The 19,293-nt window shown below is 46.1% G+C and overlaps 1 long non-coding RNA gene across 1 annotated transcript; it reads right to left on the bottom strand.

Annotated features, from left to right (window-relative positions):
• Positions 1 to 5,280: 5,280 nt before the first annotated feature.
• Positions 5,281 to 17,782, bottom strand: LOC122231285. Its single transcript, XR_006208474.1, has 3 exons — positions 17,708 to 17,782; positions 9,682 to 9,726; positions 5,281 to 5,338 (listed from the first exon to the last, which is right to left on the bottom strand). It is a non-coding gene; the product is annotated as an uncharacterized LOC122231285 (long non-coding RNA).
• Positions 17,783 to 19,293: the final 1,511 nt, after the last annotated feature.

Here is a 19,293-nt window from a genome sequence, read left to right as displayed (position 1 = left end):
TCTGGCTGATGTCTTCTGACCTGTCTTCCACCTCACTGATCTTCTCTCCACTGCATTCAACCAGCTGCTTCGTTTGCCCACTAGATTTAATTTTAACACAAACTATGTTAATTTTGAGAAGTTCATTTTCTTCAGACCTTGCTCTTTTAGCATAATGTCCTGTTCCATCTTTATGGTTTTTATGGCTTCCATCTCTAATAATTTTTATAGACTCTTACATAGTGTTATATTGTCTTTGGTGCTTGGGGTTCCAGGCTTCCTGTTTCTTCAGCTGTATAGCTCATAAAATAATGCATGGAATATATTTGACATTTTTATTGTGAATTCATAATCAGCACCGACTTTTTTCTCAACAGAAATCCCACATGACCTAAGTTTTTTGTTAGCTTCTTCCTGGTACCTTGGGGTATCACAGATGGGATCAATTTTATGTTCATTTCTCAGTTTGGGGATACTGGACCACACAGGAACTGTCAACTCCAACTCTAAACCACCACCTGACAGAGGCTCAGGGTACTAGTTATACATACACAGGGCACTTTTCCACAAGCATATCTGTTCTCTGCTCCCAGGGGTGGCAGCAGACTTCCTACTCCCCGCTTCAATGACAGTGCTTCCTTTTTAGGGTGTCTTGCCTTGGGTAGGCTCAAGTCCTGCTCTCCTATCCCTGTGTTCTTAGAGCCCAGAACCTTCCACACATGTGCACATACACACATATGCATGTACACACACTCAAGTCCACACCCACAGGCACACATGCATGGCACACATGAGCATGCACACATATACATACACATGAACACATGAACAAGTGAGCATGTGTATATACACACACTTGGAAGCACACACATATACATCTATGCACACACATCTGTACACACAAGCACACACGTGATTACTGCAGTCTCAGCATTGGCCCTTTGCATCTCTGGAATGTCACAAGACAGAAAGCACTTCACCATGAGCAGAGAAGCACAAGGGTCCTTGGAATCAGATGAAGCCAGATAACATGTAAAACCCTGTGCCGTTCCCCATGACTGTTATCATCATAGCTCTGAGCATCAAGAACAAAACCTCCTCCACCTCCAGGTGTCAGGAAGGGCAGGGATGAAAGGAAAGTCAGAGTCCCTGAGGGAAGCCATCCTTGAAGGTCATCTTCTCATTGTCCTGCTCCTCAGTCACTCAATTAGCACCAGCAGCCTGGCCATGCCCAGGGGATAGTCTCCTCAGCCCTGCCACACAGGGGCCAGCAGGTGCCCCTGACTTTCTGTCCCTGCCTCATGGTGAAGACCCCCTGAGAGACATGAGCACAGTGTAGGCTCCTTCCTACACCCAGCTGGGGTTACATCCATAGCCCCATTGGGAGTCGAGCTGGGAGGAGTTGAGGGGTGGGACAGGAAGTCTGAATTCCTCAGCTTGGAGAGATCGCTGGAACCACCTGGGGCTGACCATGCTGAATCTGCCCTGAAGCCCAGGCTAAGCATTAAGCACACTCTTCCATGCACACACCATCAACCTGGTCTGCCATTTGTTCCTGCCTGCCTGACATTTTCCTGCCTTCTTCCTTCCTTCACCCATATGTCTATCCACTAAGAGTCTGCTCATTCATTTACCCATTTATCCATCAGACTCTACGAAGCCCTCTTAGTTCCAGGCACTGAGCTGGGACTAAGGAAACAGTGATAAGTCACAGTCCCAGCTGTGAAGGGCTGCCATTCAGATCAAAAGTTGGGCACGTAAACAGATGATCCACACAAAGCTGTCATAAATATCTACAAAGGAAGCATGAAGCAAGACAGGCCAGCCACCAAACATCTGTGAGGGGACAACTTAAGGAGGCCCTGGGAGGTGAGCAGGACCCGGCAGAGGGGCAGAAGGAAGAGAACCACAGCACTGAGGAAATGCAAAATGGGCATTACCTGTTCCCTTGAGGGCAAGGGGAGAGCCTTAAGCACCAGCCAAGGAAGGTGGACCTGGTCCAGCAAGGGATGGGGCCATAGAAATTTAAGCAGGGCCTTGCAGGATCAGTCTTGTTATCTGCAGGGTTGCTCGGGTAAAGTGGAGGGGTTAGGGATTTTTTGGGAGGGGAGATTGTTGGAGGCTGTGGGATCAGTCCTGGGAGGTATAGTGAGGACCCAAACCAAGGCAGTGGTCATGAGGATGAGAACAAGTGTGTAAACAAGGTCAGAGCAGCAGAATCCTTGGGACTTGCTGACTCACAGGCATGGATGACAGTGAGGGTGAGGCAGGAGACAAGGATCGCCTATGAGTTTGGTCCATTATTTGGGGATAGATGGGGAAGTGAAGGCTAGAGCCAGCTTCTAAGCAGCATCCCAAGCCATGCCATCAAAGCCTGGTAAAGGAGGACCCCTTACCCCTGCTCCCCTCCAGACACTGACACTGAATGCTCCCCCAAGCCCACTTCCCTCCAGCCCCAGGTGTGAGGGTGAGGACAGGACAAAGCAGGCTGTCTCTCTGCAGAGGCTGCTTCTCTGCAGCCCTGGGAAGGGAGGAGGGATCAGGAGGCAGGGCTCATCCATTATGAATTCCCCCTGGAGACTCCAGGCCTCCAAAGCCAATTGCATTATTTAAAACTGGCTTATTCAACCCAGAATAGAGAGATGTCTCTCTTGTTGGTCATCATCACTTTCTACTGTGGCATCATCCCCTTTTCTTTAGAGGAGGCACCGAGCTTTGAGCAGAGAATCAGGTCTCATGCACAGTCCCACACAAATGGCAGTTTCCCTCTGCCCAGCTATTGAATGGGGCTAGCTGTTCATCCCTCTTTTAACCTCCTCAGTTCACAAAGAAAGCTAGTCACTCACTTCTGATGGCATGCTGGGGAGAAATCTAAGTTACCTGGTTTATTTAACTGAACCACTTTGAGGTAGAAGATCCCTCAGGTCTCATGGAAGCTGTGAGCAAAGGAAGTGCCCTGTCCTCTGGAAGCAAGGATACCAGGGGCCTGAGCTTCTAGCCTGGGGAAAAGAGGAAAGAAGGGAAGAGCAGCCAAACTGGTTGCTATGGAGATTTTCTCTTCAGCAAGTAGAGTAGTTGGGGCTGTCAGTGGAGCTAACCTTGAAGTATTTCCATGAGAGAGAAAGGAAAAACAGGCAGAGATACAGATATATGATGTGAAGTCTGACCTTTACCTGGGAGGCTGGGGAGGGCAAATATGTCAGAAAAGATACCATAGCTGGAGGGAAAGGGGAGGAGAAAAAGTGGAGGGGAAGGCAGGGAGGGGAGGTCAGTGGGATACAGGCAGCCTGTCACATGCCACACACTGAAATCAGGGCACATTTTTCTCATTTGGCCCTCACCAAACTCTGGTGTAGAAGGTGTTACTTCTTCTGTAAGAAGGTCCCTCTTACAGAGAAGGACCCTCCTGAGGTTTGACGACTTTGAGGGTCTCATCCAGAGTCTCAGATCAGTAAATAATGAGTCTGGGGGTGGAAGGCAGGTTTTTCAGAAATGACTCTAAAACCTATACTCATTCTCCTAGTGCCTAATCCTGCTGACTCAGTCCAGTGGCACAGCATTCTGGAAGGTAGAGGCCATGGGATTCCAAAACAAGTCAGGAAGCAGAGCCCTCCCTACCTCCTGCCTTCCCTGGTTATGCTCCTGTAAAACCCTTCTCCCAGGCATGGAGTCCTCAAGGTCTGTTCCCCCTACCTTCCCCAAGACATCCCCCATTCCACTCCTTCCACTGCCCAGCCGTAGCATTGCTTTTCCTCTCATCTACCTTCTGCCTTGGCTCTGATTTCTCTGGCCTCACCTCTGTTCTACAGACCTGAATCCCTGCCTTCCCTAAAGATCCTCCAAGCCCACCTCTAGGTACCTTTCTTGAATACCATGTACTCTGGCTCCCTTTTTCTCAGAGCTCCTGCTAAGGACACTCAGTGTGAGCAGACCATGTGTTCAGTTTAAATGACCCAGAAAGGACCAGCCAGTGAGGCTGAAGGCTCCACACAGCAAGGCCTGGACAGCTCCAACACACAACAGCCACAGCAGCTATTGTGCTGTTGTGAGTGTAGGGCCTCTACCCCACTCCAAAGAGAAGAGGACAGAAGGGGCTCAGTATTGTCCAGGACTGCCCTCTCTGAGTCTGGAGCTACAGGCGGTAGGCCTTGTGATTCTTCCCTTGCCTTGCTTCGGCATCCAGGTGGAAACTTTTTTTTTTTTTAATTTTTGTTTTGTTTTTTCTTAAATTTTTGTTTTTCTTAAATTTTTATTTATTATTTATTTTTGAGAAAGAGAGACAGAGCACGAGTGGGGGAGGAGAAGAGAGAGAAGAAAACACAGAATCTGAAGCAGACTCCAGGCTCTGAGCTGTCAGTACAGAGCTCAATACGGGGCTCAAACCCATGAACTGGGAAATCATGACCTGAGATGAAGTCAGACACTTAACCAACTGAGCCACCGAGGTGCCCCTATTTTTACTCTTTTAAAAATGTTTATTCATTTTTGAGAGAGACAGCATGAGCAGAAGAGAGTCAGAGAGAGAGGAGGACAGAGGGTCCAAAGCAGGCTCTGCTCTGATATCAGCAAGCCCCATGTGGGGCTCAAACTCAGGAATCATGAAATCATGACCTGAGCCGAAGTCGGATGCTCAACCCGCGTGGTAGAAACTTTTAAAGTAATCATTGCCCACAGAATATCAGGACAAGGATAAATAAGTAATTAATACATTTTTCTAGGTAAAGGATGGGCTGAACTGGACCCCCCAAGGACTGGAGATCAGGAGGTACTGGAGGAGCCTCAGAGGCAGATTAAGACAAAACTCCTTTTAGACACATTGTTGCTATCAAAGTATTTGTCTTATACACCGAGTTCCACTTCTGATCTGGTCTCAGGACTTGTAATTTGGTACCTCTATTTTCAAGAGACAGAAACTTAAGCTGCAGAGTGGCCATGAATTCTGGCAGCATAGGTGACTATAGGTAATAAATGGTTTTCTTGTATTGCATTTCAACACATGATGAAGTCAATGATGTTGCATATATTTTGTATTATCTTTCATTAGCAATGTAGAGTGTGCGATGTGCAGTGCAAAATTGCAGCAGGCACAGAGCAATCATGCAACATTTCCACCAACTCTTATTATCTGTGAGGTATTGCCTCATTGCATTTGTGTGCCTGGTTTTCAAAAGTAAACCTGTGCCTTTATCAGACCCCAGAAGAAATCTTCAAGGGGCTTCAGATCTGGTGTGCATCCAGACTTTTCTACCCAGCTGCCTCATCCAATCCAGTATGGAAACTTATCATCCACCTTCTCCTCACCTCTGTCATGAGTAGCATTCCATTCTGTTGGAAACATTCGGGGTAACCTCTCCCTAGCCTGTCAAGTGCAAGAAGTGATAGTAATTGGTCACTAAAGCAATTGGTCAATAAAGCAAATAGATATCCATGTTTCTAGAATTTATGAACACCATATGTCTTAGCTCAGATTGCTACAACAAAATACTAGACATTTAGTTCTCATGGTTTTGAAGGCTAGAAGTCTGAAAACAGGGTACCTGAACAGGGTCAGGTTCTGGTGACAGCCCTCATCCTGGCTTACAGACTGCTGTCTTCTCACTGTGTCCAGGTATGTCAGACAGAAAGTCAGCAAAGCTCTCTGGACTTTTCTTATAAGGGCACTAATCCCATCAGGAGGACCCCACCCTTATGAACTTAAACCTAATTACCTATCTCCAAATACCATCATATTGTGGAGCCAGAGGTTTCAACATATGATTTTGGAGGGATAAGATTCAGAACATAATATTCTATCCATGCCCCCCACCAAGAGTTATGTTCTTCTCACATAAAAGAAGACACACTCAATACCAACATCCTCCAAAGTCTTAATTCATCCCAACATCAAGTCCAAAGTCTCATCTAAATAACTAAATTAGATACAGGTGAGACTCAATTACAATTTATCCTGAGTCAAAATTCCTCTCCAGCTGGGAACCTATAAGTATTTTACTCAGCAAATAACAAACTGCCAACTCAAAAATGGGCAAAGGACTTGAGGAGACATTTCTCCAAAACACATGTATAAAGAACAATAAGCACATGTAATGATGCTCACCATCACTAGTCATTAGGAAAATGCAAATCAAAATCTCAATGAGATACCACTTCACACTCATCGGGATAAATGTTAACAAAAAAGAGGACCTAGTAAATGTTGGTGAGAATTTTGATAAATTGGAATCCCTGTGCACTGCCAGTAGAAGTATAAAATGGTGCTTCTTTGGAAAATAATATCAGGGTTCCTCAAAAATTAAACGTGGAAATACCATTTGATCCAGCAATTCCACTTGTAAGTATATCCTCTGAACAGTTGAAAGCAGGGACTGTAACAGATATTTGTACATCCATGTTCATAGCAGCATTACTCACAATAGCCAAGAGATCGAAGCAACCCAAAATGTCCTTCAATGGATGGCCAGATAAACAAAATGTGGTATATGCATACAATGGAATGTTATTCAGCCTTTAAAAATGGAAGGAAATTCTGATGCCTGCTACAACATGAGGACATAAGTGAAATAAGCCAGCCACAAAGGACAAAAATGTATGAATCCACTTATACAAGGTACCTAGAGTAGTCAAATTCATAGACACAGAAAATAAGTCAGGCATGGGAGTCAGTGTTTGATGGGCAAAGGGTTTCAGTCTGAGATGATGAAAAAGTTCTGGAGATAGATGGTGGTGGTATTTGTACATAATGAATGTACTTCCTGCCACTGACTTATACACTTAAAATGGTTACAATGGTAAATTTTGTGTACTGTATGTTTTGCCACAAAAAAGGTAGAAGAAATGTTTCACTTAAATGCCTTTGAACTATGCCAAAGGAAATACTTCACATCTTCCAAAAAGCTAGTTGCAAGTTACCCTTTCTACTCTTAATCATAATTCTTCTACACAAGCCCTCATTTGTGTGCTTTTTTTTTTTTTTGCAAAATGTATCCATCTCCATACATTCATACCTTGATTTATACATGTCCAAGTCAGTGCTTAAAAAAAAATGATGCCAACTCAGGTTGCATTTTCAGAACACAATGTCTGAGGTAGAGTGACAGCCACACCACACTGCCCTCTGCCTTGGTCAGACACAACCAAACACTCGGTCCCTTGTCAGCTGTCCCTCACTGTGGTGTTTGGGAAAGGAAAGCAAAGCTTGGCATGATTCCAGGGAAGGAATCCAGTGGTCTTGGAGCACATGAAGACTTACTATGAAGAGAGATTCAATTCTTTGGACATTTTTCCAAAGGACCAATTGGCACTTTTGAGTTGGACTTGTAAGAACTCCTATAATTTAAAGTACATGGAAATAAATAAGCTTTTTTGTTAGTCCAAAGTTATGGCAAAGCTCAAAGAAGGATGCTAGAGAAGGTCTCTTGCTTTGGATGGGAGTCCAGGATAGAAGTCTTATCAGTCTCTTTGGAAACATAGATCCAGGACATGATTCATTGAGCACCTTCTATGCTACCTGACATCACCTGGTGAATTCACTTGTTTTTTAGATGGCTAAAGTTAAACTCAATGGCTCTTATTTTTTTGTTCTCATCCCATAGCTTCTGATACAGAGGCATTCAGTATATGCAGATCTCTGATCCCTACCAACCAGCAATCAAAAGTATTTACTAATCCACTACTTGGTGCCCAGCACTGTGTTAGGTGCTCTGGTGGAAACGGGCATGAAAGGTATGATCCCCAGCCCCAGTGGAAATGCCATTCAACTGAGAAACTTCTGAGAAAAAAAAATATGGCACATGGTTGGTACTCAATATCTATGTATTAGTTGGATTAATTGTATAAAAACAAGACCCAAATTTTATAAGGTTCTCAAGGAAAACAAAGGAATATAATCTGAAGTACTTTCATCAGGATAGGTTACAGTGCAGAAGTGAGACCCGAGATAGGTCTGGAAAAATAGGAAGGAACTGATTCAATAATAGGCAAGCAGCATTAGAGGTATGAGAGAACAGGTTTCACCACCATCACATGTTGGACACTGAGCTAAGTCCTTCACTTACTACCTCATTTAGTCCCCAAACGACCCTAGGAAATAGGTATTAATACCCGTTTTATAGTTAAGAAACTGAAGCTTAAGGAAGTTTATGACTTGCCAATAGCCACACAGCTAGTAAGTGGGCAAGCTTGGGCTGCAGCCCACATCGAATTCCAAAGTCCATGGTGGTAGTCACTCTACAGTTGTTTTTTTTTGGGGGGGGGCGGGAACAAGTAGGTGCAGTGTGGCAGAATGAAGGTGCCCTTGGAGAAGAGTAGGGGACAACATCCAGAAGAGAGAGCAGTCCTCAGTTTGGGGGCCCTGAGAGCCAGACAGAGGGGAAGTGGGGTGAGGAGGAGTCACTGCAGGCATTTCCCTGAGCAGGGTTTAGTCAGGTCACACAGGGAGTCTCCCTCCTGCTGGGCTGGCCTCCATTGAGGTCCCAGCAAGGAGTGTCCCCCCTACTCCAGAGCCAAAACATCCTACTATGGACAGTGGCAGACAGGTTGCTTCTCTCCCTTGAACAATAAACAAGAGAACCACTTGTCAGCCCTCCCAGAAGGGCAATGGCTCCAGGGAGAAATCCCACAGCTTTTGGCAATGGTTACATTTCTTCAGTCTGATAACCTCAGGAAACATAAGACACTTTATCCATCATGTCCAAAAACCAATCTTCCTTCTCCCCAGCTTCATCCATCACCATCGCCACCCACTGTTGAGGAGGTAGCAAAGGGGAGGAACAGAGGTTTCTCCCTCAATCCCCCACTCACCAACAAATACTGGCTTGCCTACTTCCCTCCAATGTGCTCCTATAAAATAAAGCCATGGTCACTGCTCAGGCTATAAGGAAGGAGATGGAAGCAGCCAGGCCCTTCCAAAGCCTTCAGAGATCAAGAACCCTGAAGCCAGCTGGCTGGCCTGGTTTCTAAACCCAGCCCCGCCATTTACTAGCTGTCTGACTTTAATCTAGTTCCCCCACCACCTTGAGCCTTGAGGTCATCACCTACAAAGATGAGTGTTGACTGTGTGGGACGTTAGGGAAAGGAATGGGAGCATATGGAAGTATCTAGCTTAAGGGTCTAACCTATAAAGAAGCAAATGAAAACTGCCCTCACTTACAGAGCACCTAAATTATCCCTTACATTATGATAAGCTCTCCAGTATTCATGCTCCCCACCTCCTTTCCTGCTAACACATCTTCTTGCAGGAATTCAGTGTCTCTTTATTCATCCTGGGAGGCTGCAAACTCACTTACTCCACCTTTGCCCCTGAGAAACCGTCTCCTGGGTGGGCTAACCTGGCTTGCCTCTCCATATGCCGCAATAACCCACATGGATTCTGCTGTCCAGCCCTGAACAGCACTAGGTCTCCAAGAACCTGACTCATCTTTAGCTCAGTTAGTTCTCGCAGTGGTCTCCTTTTCTAGATGAGGACCCTGTAGTCACTGAGCTTAAGTCACCTGCCAAAGGTTACATAGGTTAGTATCAGTGCCAAAGTTCAAACCCAGGTCCACGGGTTCTACATGTTTTATTCTTTCCCAAGCAGTCCTCAGAACAAAACTTCTCTTGCCCAGTACCACATAGGAGTGGCCCACACTTGCCCAATACCTTTACTGCAACCCATCACTAAGCACATTTCCCCCTTTTTAGCAAAGACAGCTGTCCTGCCCTTACCTGCTGAGGTTCAGGGGACTGGATTTCTCTGAAGATAGGATTTCTCTGAAAAAAGAAATGAAATTGTTTCTCAGCCTTGAGTTGAAAGCATTTCCAAACAGGCTCAGCCCCAGGGGCAACAGGGTGCAGATAGGGCAAGAATGGGTAACAATAAGGTATTACAGGAGTCAATCATGCCATGGTCCTATAAAGGTAGGTTGGCCATCCTCCTTGGCTGAATACATTATAAGTGATGGGAGATGAAAATCTCTGTACACATTATACAGCTGCTAATTCTACATGAAGAGCTCAAGGCAGTTATCAACAGATAGACAGCTCCTGAGTCACATCTTGTGTGTGTGTGTGGGGGGGGACTTCATTATGTTTAGATTCCCAAAACTCTGGGCTCCAAGGCTGAAATAAGCCTGATTATTATGAGATGAAAAGCCTACTTGGTCACTGAGGCAGGGTGGACATCCTGGCCCTGAGTACCTCCCTCCCTGGGGAAACTGTGGTGACCTTTTTGGGCAGCCAGAGCTGGTGTGCATGTAAGTGAATATGTGAGAGACCCCTGGGACAGAGCACTGAGCTGGCTCACAGGTAGAGGGACAGAGGACAGCAACTTCAGCTACTGGGTAGCACCAAGAACATGGGGTCAGGGCTGAATACACACACCACACACACAAAGACTTGTGCGCCCACTCCACTAGTACCCATAACCAGGATCATGGAGGCAGGTGTTTGTGAAGTGTGAACACAATGGAGCCCCAAATAGGAAAGCTCACATTCCTTCTTCCCCTTATGAACTCTACCATGGTGACAGCCCTTATGATGCTCTGTCCATCCAACCCACATTCCTTCATCAGTGTCTGTGCTTCTTAGAGTGATGCCTATTTCCCTCACACTAGTTTTTATTTTTATATGTCAGTAATTTCCATATAATAACATAAAACTCTCAGCTCTGATCTGGATGTGACAGTGCAAGCACTGAGTGATTGTGTGTGTATGTGTGCACATATGCATATGTGTGAGGGTTAATGTATGTGTGATTATACCTACATGTGTGAGAGTGTGTGTGAGCATGCCTCTGTGTGAATATATATATATCCATATGTGAGTGTCTTTGTGTGTGATTTGTACTCCAGTTTCATGTCACCACATTCTGCTCCTTCCTTGTATTAACCTAGACATCATCTACTCATGCACACTGAAAACTGAATCCTACATTGTATAGAAGACTTAGTCCAATCTCTTTGTGTCACAGATAAGGAAACTGAGTCTCAGAGAGGTGAAGCTGGGCCAGGTTCCATATCCAGTGAGCACAGGGGTTGGTGGAGAATTCACCCTACCCTGCCAAACACTGCTTCTCACAGCCCTGTCCCCTACCCTTGCTTCTCCCCTGCCTAGAGGCAGAGCTCTCTCCTGGTCCCTGTCTTCAGTCTTGGCCCCATACTGACAGCAAAGTACAAGTGGACACATCTGCCCATTTGTGTTGAGTCAGCATCTTAAGTCAGCATCTTAAGCAGATGGGAAAGAGGCTGAACATGTGCCCTTAATAGGAAAATCAACTCCACAGTAAAGCAAATGGAAAAGAAGAAATAAGCAGAAGGAGAGCATTCTGCAGGGATGCTTAGCATGAAGGCAAGGACCACAAGTGTGGCCCATTGCTGGCTTCTTAGCCTCATACCATTAATACAGGTAAAATACTTCTTGGACAATAAGGTTTCATCTGCATGTGGGCAGGACTGATGGCTCTCTCTAAAATATATATGTCTTTCTACAAATGAGTGAATTTTTAATATGGTTGTAGATAGACTGATAAAGATGATAGATAGGTGAGAGATAGATAGATAATAGATGATAGATAGATAGATAGATAGATAATTGCTAGATTTTGGAGAGTAGGTATCTTCACCGAGAAAAATTAACTAGACAAAAAGTTATAAAAATCAATGGAAACATAAGGGATGATGGAAAAATTAAAAATGGGAGGGAAAGTGAGTATAAAGAATAGGTTTTTATAGCTAGGTGAGAGTAAATCATTGATGTGGTTACTTGGTGGCAGACAGCAGGCCTAGATAACCAGAGATTGGTGAGTAACGACAGGTCTGACATTTGTGGGTGCGTCCTATGAGCCAGGCCCTGTAATAGTTTATACCTCATCCATCTAATCCTCACAAGCCTATGAGGAGATATTCTCATTATCCTATCTCTCAATTGAGGAAATCAAGGCACAGAGAGGGTAAGTGACTTGCTCCAAATCACACAGCCTATGAAAAGAACAGATAGGCGTTCAGCCCAGGTCTGTTTGAATGAAAAGCCCATGTTCTTAACCATTTTACTATGCCCCCTGTCCCTGGGGTGGAAATGGAGGTGGACTAATGATGAAAAGTTCTACAAACCCACAGAAGCACAACCCACTGGCCTGATTCTCTCACCCTCCTTCCCATCTCAGTCCTCCTAATTAAACCAAAAGCTCAACAGAAACCCTTGTGCCCCCACAGGTGGGAGAGACTGGTACCATGTACACTTTGAGTTCTGTAAGCAGAGAGAAGTCACAGTTCCCAAAAGGCACACAAAAGCATCCTTTTGCCAGAATAGCTGTCTTCAAAATCCCACCTTCCCTTCACTCTCCAATCACATCCTGGCTCTGGAGATAATTTCTTCTTACTTTCAGCTGAACGAGTTGCTCTGGCTGTGACAAATTCTAGGCAGTTGGGTGCAGGCATCAAATAACTTCTCAGTGAGGTGCCCTTGGTCTGTATCTCAGCTTGCCTCCTATCAAATCAGGACCCCAAAGAAGTCCCAAGAAGCAAGAATGGGAGGAAATCGGGTTTGGAGCAGCAAAGTTGGCTATGCTCTGGGCAGCAGCTGTCAGAAGACACTCTGTGACCTACTGTCCATGCCTGGAAAGGCCAACCATTTCCCAAGCCTCTTCTGAGGCAGAATTCAGCTTTTAGGAGGTGGCCTGACTCAACTCGGGGCCCCAGGGTGTTTTCTGTGCCCTTAAACCTTAGCTGAGATTATAGATCGCAAAAATCATGGAAGAGAAGAGCTGGAAGGAAGCCTAAATACCAGCACTAGGAGTCAAGCTTCTAGCCGTGTAACTGAAGAAACTGAGGCTTGGAGAGGCTAATGGAAGGTAACTGTGGTGCACCCCCAGGCAGGACTAGGTCCCACACTGTCCCTCATGTTGTGGTATATTACTCCTCATTCAGCCCTGGGCTATTTTTTCAAGGGCTCATAACTTACTGTAATATGAGCTTGAAAAATCATAAGGGAAGTAAATCTTCCTCAAACCCAATCCATAAAGCATTTTCCAGCCTCTGTCTGAATTGTTTACTCTCTCTGATTGGGTGAAGAGTGCTGAAGGTTACAAAGGGCCACATCACAACCCTGCCAAGTCTGCCCTGGGAACCCCTGTGGAGGGCAACTGAGCCTATAAACACTCAGAACTCAGGGCCTTGAGCATGGTACCAGGTAGCTGGCATGAACACCATGATAGCCACTAAGAATGTAACAACAAATTTGGGTTCCAAATCTCCAAGGTGTTTAGTCCTCAATTTTAGAAGTCAGCACTGCTCTAGACAACAACTTAGCACACAGCAATCACCCAGTGGAGTTCTGAGGAAATAACCATGATGCCTCACCATACCACCAACAAGCAAGAAGCAGTCATGGGCCCTGGGGAGAAGAGCAGAAGATGAGGAGTCAGGAGGTAGCATGGTGTTCTGTCATTTAACCTTCACAGCAACATTTTGACATGGGTGCCACTGTCCCTGTTTGACAGATGAGAAAACTGAGGCTTACCAAAAAAAAGAAATAACTTGCCCAAGGATGCACAGATGGTGATGATGATGCTGGCTTGGAACTGGGCTGCCTGATTCCAGTATGCTCCCTCCCAGTTGCTCTTTGCAGTGCCCAGGGGAGGGCTGAGTAGATTTGGATCCTTCTCTGCCATTTGGGGCCATATGCTCTTGGGGAAGTTGATTAATCTGTCTTCAGTTTGCCCATGTTTAAAATGGGAATAGTAATAATAGTAATTCCTTTCCCTGTGGGGTGTTGTAGTAACTCTACATTGGGAGGCACACCTGGCTCTCTACAGGTGTTAGCCCTGGTTAGCATTCTCTCTGTGTCTCTTTTCCTTGCCACACACAGCAGTGTCACCAAACTGGGACCCTCAGTATGCTTACCCATCAACAGCAAGAGCTATCATTGTCCCCAGGGAACTAAGCATACAACAAATTGGTTTGTCTTCTGAAAGGGAGGAGCCTTCTAAGAAGGGGGCTGATCAGGGTAGAAATCATGCATGGTGACAGGCAGGGAGTCCCCCCAGAATTAATTGCTTACCACATGTCATCACATGTGACAAAATTGCAATTACTGTCTTCTAGGAAGAAAAACATCCCATTATTTCCCAACTCTGGTCCCCACAAAGAATCTGATTTAAGCAGGTTTGGGACGCAGTACCTTCCACTTCCAAATGGTAAAATGACCACCAGAGGAAAAAAGGACCCTGAGCTTTAAAAGACAGACTGGCTTTATCTGGTCTGTTTTTTTTTTAATGTTTGTTCATTTTTGAGAGAGAGACAGAGAGACAGAGACAGAGCATGAGTGGGGGAGGGGCAGAGAGAGGGAGACACTGAATCTGAAGTAGGCTCCAGGCTCTGAGCTGTCAGCACAGGGCCCAATATGGGGCTAGAACTCACAAACTGTGAGATCATGACCTGAACCGAAGTGGGATGCTTAACCAACTGAGCCACGAAGGTGCCCCTATTAGGTCTGTTTAAATCAGTGAGGGAACTGGCCATGCACTGATGTCTTCCCAGTGAACTCTCTGATTCAGATGAAGGCTAAGAGACAGATAGATGATATTTATTTTTGAGGACATATCCTGGAGGTGACCTTGCATGCTCTCTGTTCTTACCTGGCCTCAGACTTTTGCCTCAATATTCATCAGAACAGACTTAGGGAAAGACTAGAATAGCAATTGAGTCCCCACTAGATTTCCAGAAGGCAGGGACAGTCCCCAGACAGGCCCAAACATCATCTTTGCTTTTGTTGTTTGCCTCTGAACTGAGCTCCTGTTTGTTCAAAGAACAGACACAAGGCTCTCACCAATCTCTGAACACCGAGTACTCACTGTCTTGCCACAATTACAATCATTCATTCATTCCTAACATTAGAAGTGCAAATATTAACCACATTGGATTTTCTTATTGCTTCTGCAAAGGTAGTGGGGACTCATAGAAAGAAGAGATACACAGTTAGAAACCAATAGTTTGGGGAACCTAGACCCAGAAACTGTCTTTGTGCACCACTTTTCTTCCATCATTTGACTTTCCCATAAGTTGGGGACATGGTGAAGGAGGATGAGGTATGAGACCAACAGAACTGAAAGAAAGGGCTCCAGTGAGTCAAACTCACTATAGGAGAAAAGGGGGGAAGTAGGGGCTCCCCCTACTGTGGTCAGGCACCTCCCCATGGTTCCTGAGCTCCACATGCTGAGTCAGGGACCTGAATCTTGCTGCTGAGCATCTGCTGATGCTGGAAGTGCTCCGTGATAATTACCCTCCAAGTGTCAGGTTATTTCTGTCTCTTTCAGGAGGACAGATCAGGAAGGGGCAGAGTCCAGAAATAGCAAAAGCAATTAGCAGGCGGGCTTCTCAGGGCATAATTACCATGTGCCAATTAGGACCTGGCCAGGTAAACCTCAGCCTAGTTTCTGGGTATGTGGGAGGCAGGGCGTCGGCACATGGTCACCAGGCCCTCATCTGGTGTACAGGCAGCACCACTAGCTTCTGGGGCATCTTCTCTCTACAAGGTCTTTTGTGGACTTGGATGCTTCAGGACAGGCTGAGGAATTCCCCACCGGGCACATATTCTATGCCTTGCAATGTGGGCTTGAAAGCTTGGGGGACCCTGGAAGGCTTGTCAGATACTCACCAGCTAGCCCAGCTATTCTGTATCAAAAAATGACCTGTCTGTAGGTCCTGAGAAACAGGTCAGGGACTGGGCTCAAGTCTAATCAGAAGACAAGAGTTCAAGTTTTGGCACTTTTACTCCTGAACTCTATGACTTTGGACAAGTCCCTTAACCTCACTGAGCCTCCATTTTCTTTGTTTAAAATCAGTAGCCTGTGCATCATATTAGTCAGGAGATAGTCTGACCTATAGTCTAGGTGATACTGCCATCACAAATGACTCCAAATTCTCAGAGGCTTACTGAAACAACTGTGTGCTTTTCACTTACACCAGGGCCACTCTGAGCCTGAGCAGCTCTCAGGGGTTCTGTCACCCATGCAGTGGCTCAGCGAGGGTGGTTCTGCCTTTGCCACACAAGGCTCAATAGATGCTGTGGCTAGGAGAGAACAGACTGAAACAAAGCTACAGCCTTTCAGGGGCCTCAGCCCAAAGAGAGACACATCTCACTTCTGCTGACATTTCATTGGTCAGAACTAGCCACATGGCCTACCCATCTGCAAGAGGGCTGGGAAGTTGGTCTCCTATAGCTCAGGAAGGGGAGGAACACCAGAAACAGGGGAGTCCCCATTGTTCATCATAGCTAGGCTATTATCATCACTAAGAATTTGGGAAAGTCTAGAGAGAAAGCTCCATAAGACATCAGACGGTGATATTCTCCCTGTTATTGTTTTCTTCCTTGTATCAAATTCCTATTTGCAGTTTTTATTGGGTTCAAGATTAAAATGCCCTTGAGATGGGGAAGTCAGCCACCAGAATTTAGGTGGAGACTCATGCTGGGTAGAGACAGGGGAGAGATAAAGCCCACAGCTTGTAATCTCTGCCCTCAAGTGCTAATTCTCACTGAGGAGAAAGGGCAAACAGAGAAAGATCAAATTCCTGTTATGCAATATACATGCCACGTGAGTCAGGGACATAGAGTAATTGGGGTCATGAAGTGAACCAGGTGGGGCTTCCTGGAGGCATGCACCCACAGAACAACCTGGTTCTTCCAGGTTCTGAGACTTCCTGGAGCCTCACTATCTGGTCAGCGATGATCCCCCTCACTCCTACCCAGCTCCTGCCCTCACTTCTGAGCCTTGAAGGCAACAGAGAGCCAGCCCACTCAGCAGTCTAAAACCTTCCACTAGAACCCAGCGGGAGAAGGGTAGATCACCTGCCTGGGCCAGAAGTTGGGCCCACTCACTCCAGTCCCCACCTCCAACCCCATTCTGTCTGCCCTGAGGCAGGAAGTGGAGAGCTCACTGAGCTCCAGATCCAGATCTGCCCTAGACAGCTGCATGGACTCCAGCCATCTCCTGACCCACCCGAGCTCATATAGAGAGGTAGCGTGTCAGTAGGATGGTAGAGGTGCCCACAGTGCCTGGTGCCTATACATGGGAGCTTTCTCATTGATGTTCTATCAGTCTGATCCAGGGGTCCCCTCCACTCTGTCATACTTTCTGCACTGGAAACCCAGTACCACCTCACTAGAGATTTGTGCTGAGTTGGTGGTCACTGTGTCACTGTGTCAATAAGCCCCCTAGCCTCTAAACCCCTCTCCAGGGAGGTGGAATTCCATGCGTATGTGTCTCAGGCCATCCCCAAACTCCCTTCTGCATTCTCTATGACTTATGCTTGTCAGCCATCTCCCTATGAGCTAATGACAAAATGACATTATTTTCACAACACAAGTGGCAGAAAGGCAGCATGCTGTGCAGGCTTTGTCCTGGAGATGGAATGAGAAAATCTGTGTTCTTGGGTTCTAGTCCTGGCTCTGCTGCCTTGGTGAGGACTGACTATGAATGCCCTGTTTATAAAAAGTGGAGGGCTTATCATCCTGTCAATCTAGGGTGGCAGTGGGGAGGGGTGGGAATAGTGCAAAAGACAATCTGCTCTGCATTCTTTAGTCCCTAAGCCTCAAAGACAGGTGAGGATGGGAGCTCTGAAGTCTTGAACAACTTGTCCAGGGTCCCAAAGTTATGTAGAAGGGAGATTCAAATCAAGACCTGCCTGCGCCACCCAGGTGGGTGCAACATACTATCATCAGGTGCACAGGTGTCCTCTCCCCCCACCTGCCCACTCACCAGCCTGTCTCAGGCAGGTTCTGTCCACTTGTCCATTTGTCTACCCGTCCGCTCAGTGGTGTTCACCTGCTCCAGGCAAAGCCTTATTACTTCAGCCCCACAGCCATGGTCCCATGTCTGGCCACTGTAGACACTGTGAATAATGGAGTGTCGTGTTTGTCTAATGGATTTATCACTACTTAAGAATGCGGCTTCATCAACAAAAGCAGGTGAAAATCGATGTCAAGGCAGCTAAGTGACCTGCACCTTCCCTCACAGCTTGGCATGTATCGATAGTCTTTGGTCCACTTGGTGTTTTGCACCCAATGTGGAGATGAAAGCAGGAATATAAATGCCCTTGGCTTTTCTTGCAGCCAGTCCTGCAGCAGCTCAGGGCAGGGTGCTAGAGCTAAGTTCTCCCCTCTAGCCCTCACTGTCCCATGCTGGGGCAGCAAACAACCTAGAGTGCTTTCTTCTCTCTAGAAGTGGGGGCAGCCCCTCTGAGTGCTGCACTCCACTCTTACGGACCCAGGCAAGACCACCACCCCACAGCCTGAGGGGTGGTGTATACCCTGCACTGATCCTGAGCAAGGATGAGCATTTCCTTCTGCATGGTGTATGAAGCTCATTGTTGTTTTTTGGTTTTCTTTGATTTGGTTTTTGAAGGGTGGGGAGTGGCTGGTCAAATTGGAAGAAACATAGAAGATGGGTTCCAGAGAGCTGTGATACTCTTCTGAATAAATCTGTATTAGGATATGGCAACAAAATGGAGCAGGAAAGCTGTAATTCCTTGAAAGTTATTCCAAATGTTTGTTTTTTAAGGTACATTCTCTACACCTCCCTGGCTTATTGCTGTGCTCAATGTATACTGAGGTAAGTATTCACCTTACTGTTAGTATTCACTAACCCATTTGAAAGAGCTGCTTGTGACAAGTGCTGAAAATGTTTCCAATTATCTTTATTTATATATTAATTGTCTTAGCTCAGAGTTGTCATAACAGAACACCACAGACTAGATGGGTTACACAAAGACATTCTTTTCTCACAGCTTCTAGAGGCTGCAAATTCAATATCCAGCTCCCTGGTCAGGGGTCTGGTGAGGCTATTTTCCAGGTTTGTTGATGGCCATCTTGCCATGTCCTCACACAGCAGAGATGGAAGTCACCCCTCATGTCTCTTGCCCTCATGACCCCGTCACCTTCAAATACCATCATCCTTGGGGTTAGGACTGCATGGTGTGAGTGTGGGGAACACAAATATTCAGTCCACAGCACTTCTCAAGTTCTGAGAGGAGTGGGGAATGCAGTGAAAAAGTGGGCATGGAAGAAGGATACCTCATCTGTTTTCTATTTAAAATAAGCCGCCATGTGCCAAGCAAGTCATATGTGTCACTACTAATCCTTACAGTGACCCTCAGTGTATATTTTATTTACCCAAAACACCAAAATCCAAGCTTTCTGTACATTGGAGGCCAGATAGTTGTACTATCCCAGTTTACAATTCCAAATATTTTTGTGAGCATTTTTTTGGTATGGTCTAAAGGCCCTCAAACTTCAGTGGTACATCAGAGTCCTCTGGAAGGCTTGCTGGTCCCATCCCGAGGGTTC

The sequence above is a fragment of the Panthera tigris genome, chromosome D1, assembly GCF_018350195.1.
Source record: "Panthera tigris isolate Pti1 chromosome D1, P.tigris_Pti1_mat1.1, whole genome shotgun sequence".
In the NCBI taxonomy this organism is placed as follows: Eukaryota; Metazoa; Chordata; class Mammalia; order Carnivora; family Felidae; genus Panthera; species Panthera tigris.
Note: the sequence above shows the minus strand (reverse complement) of the source record. Positions and strands in the feature narration are given on the sequence as shown.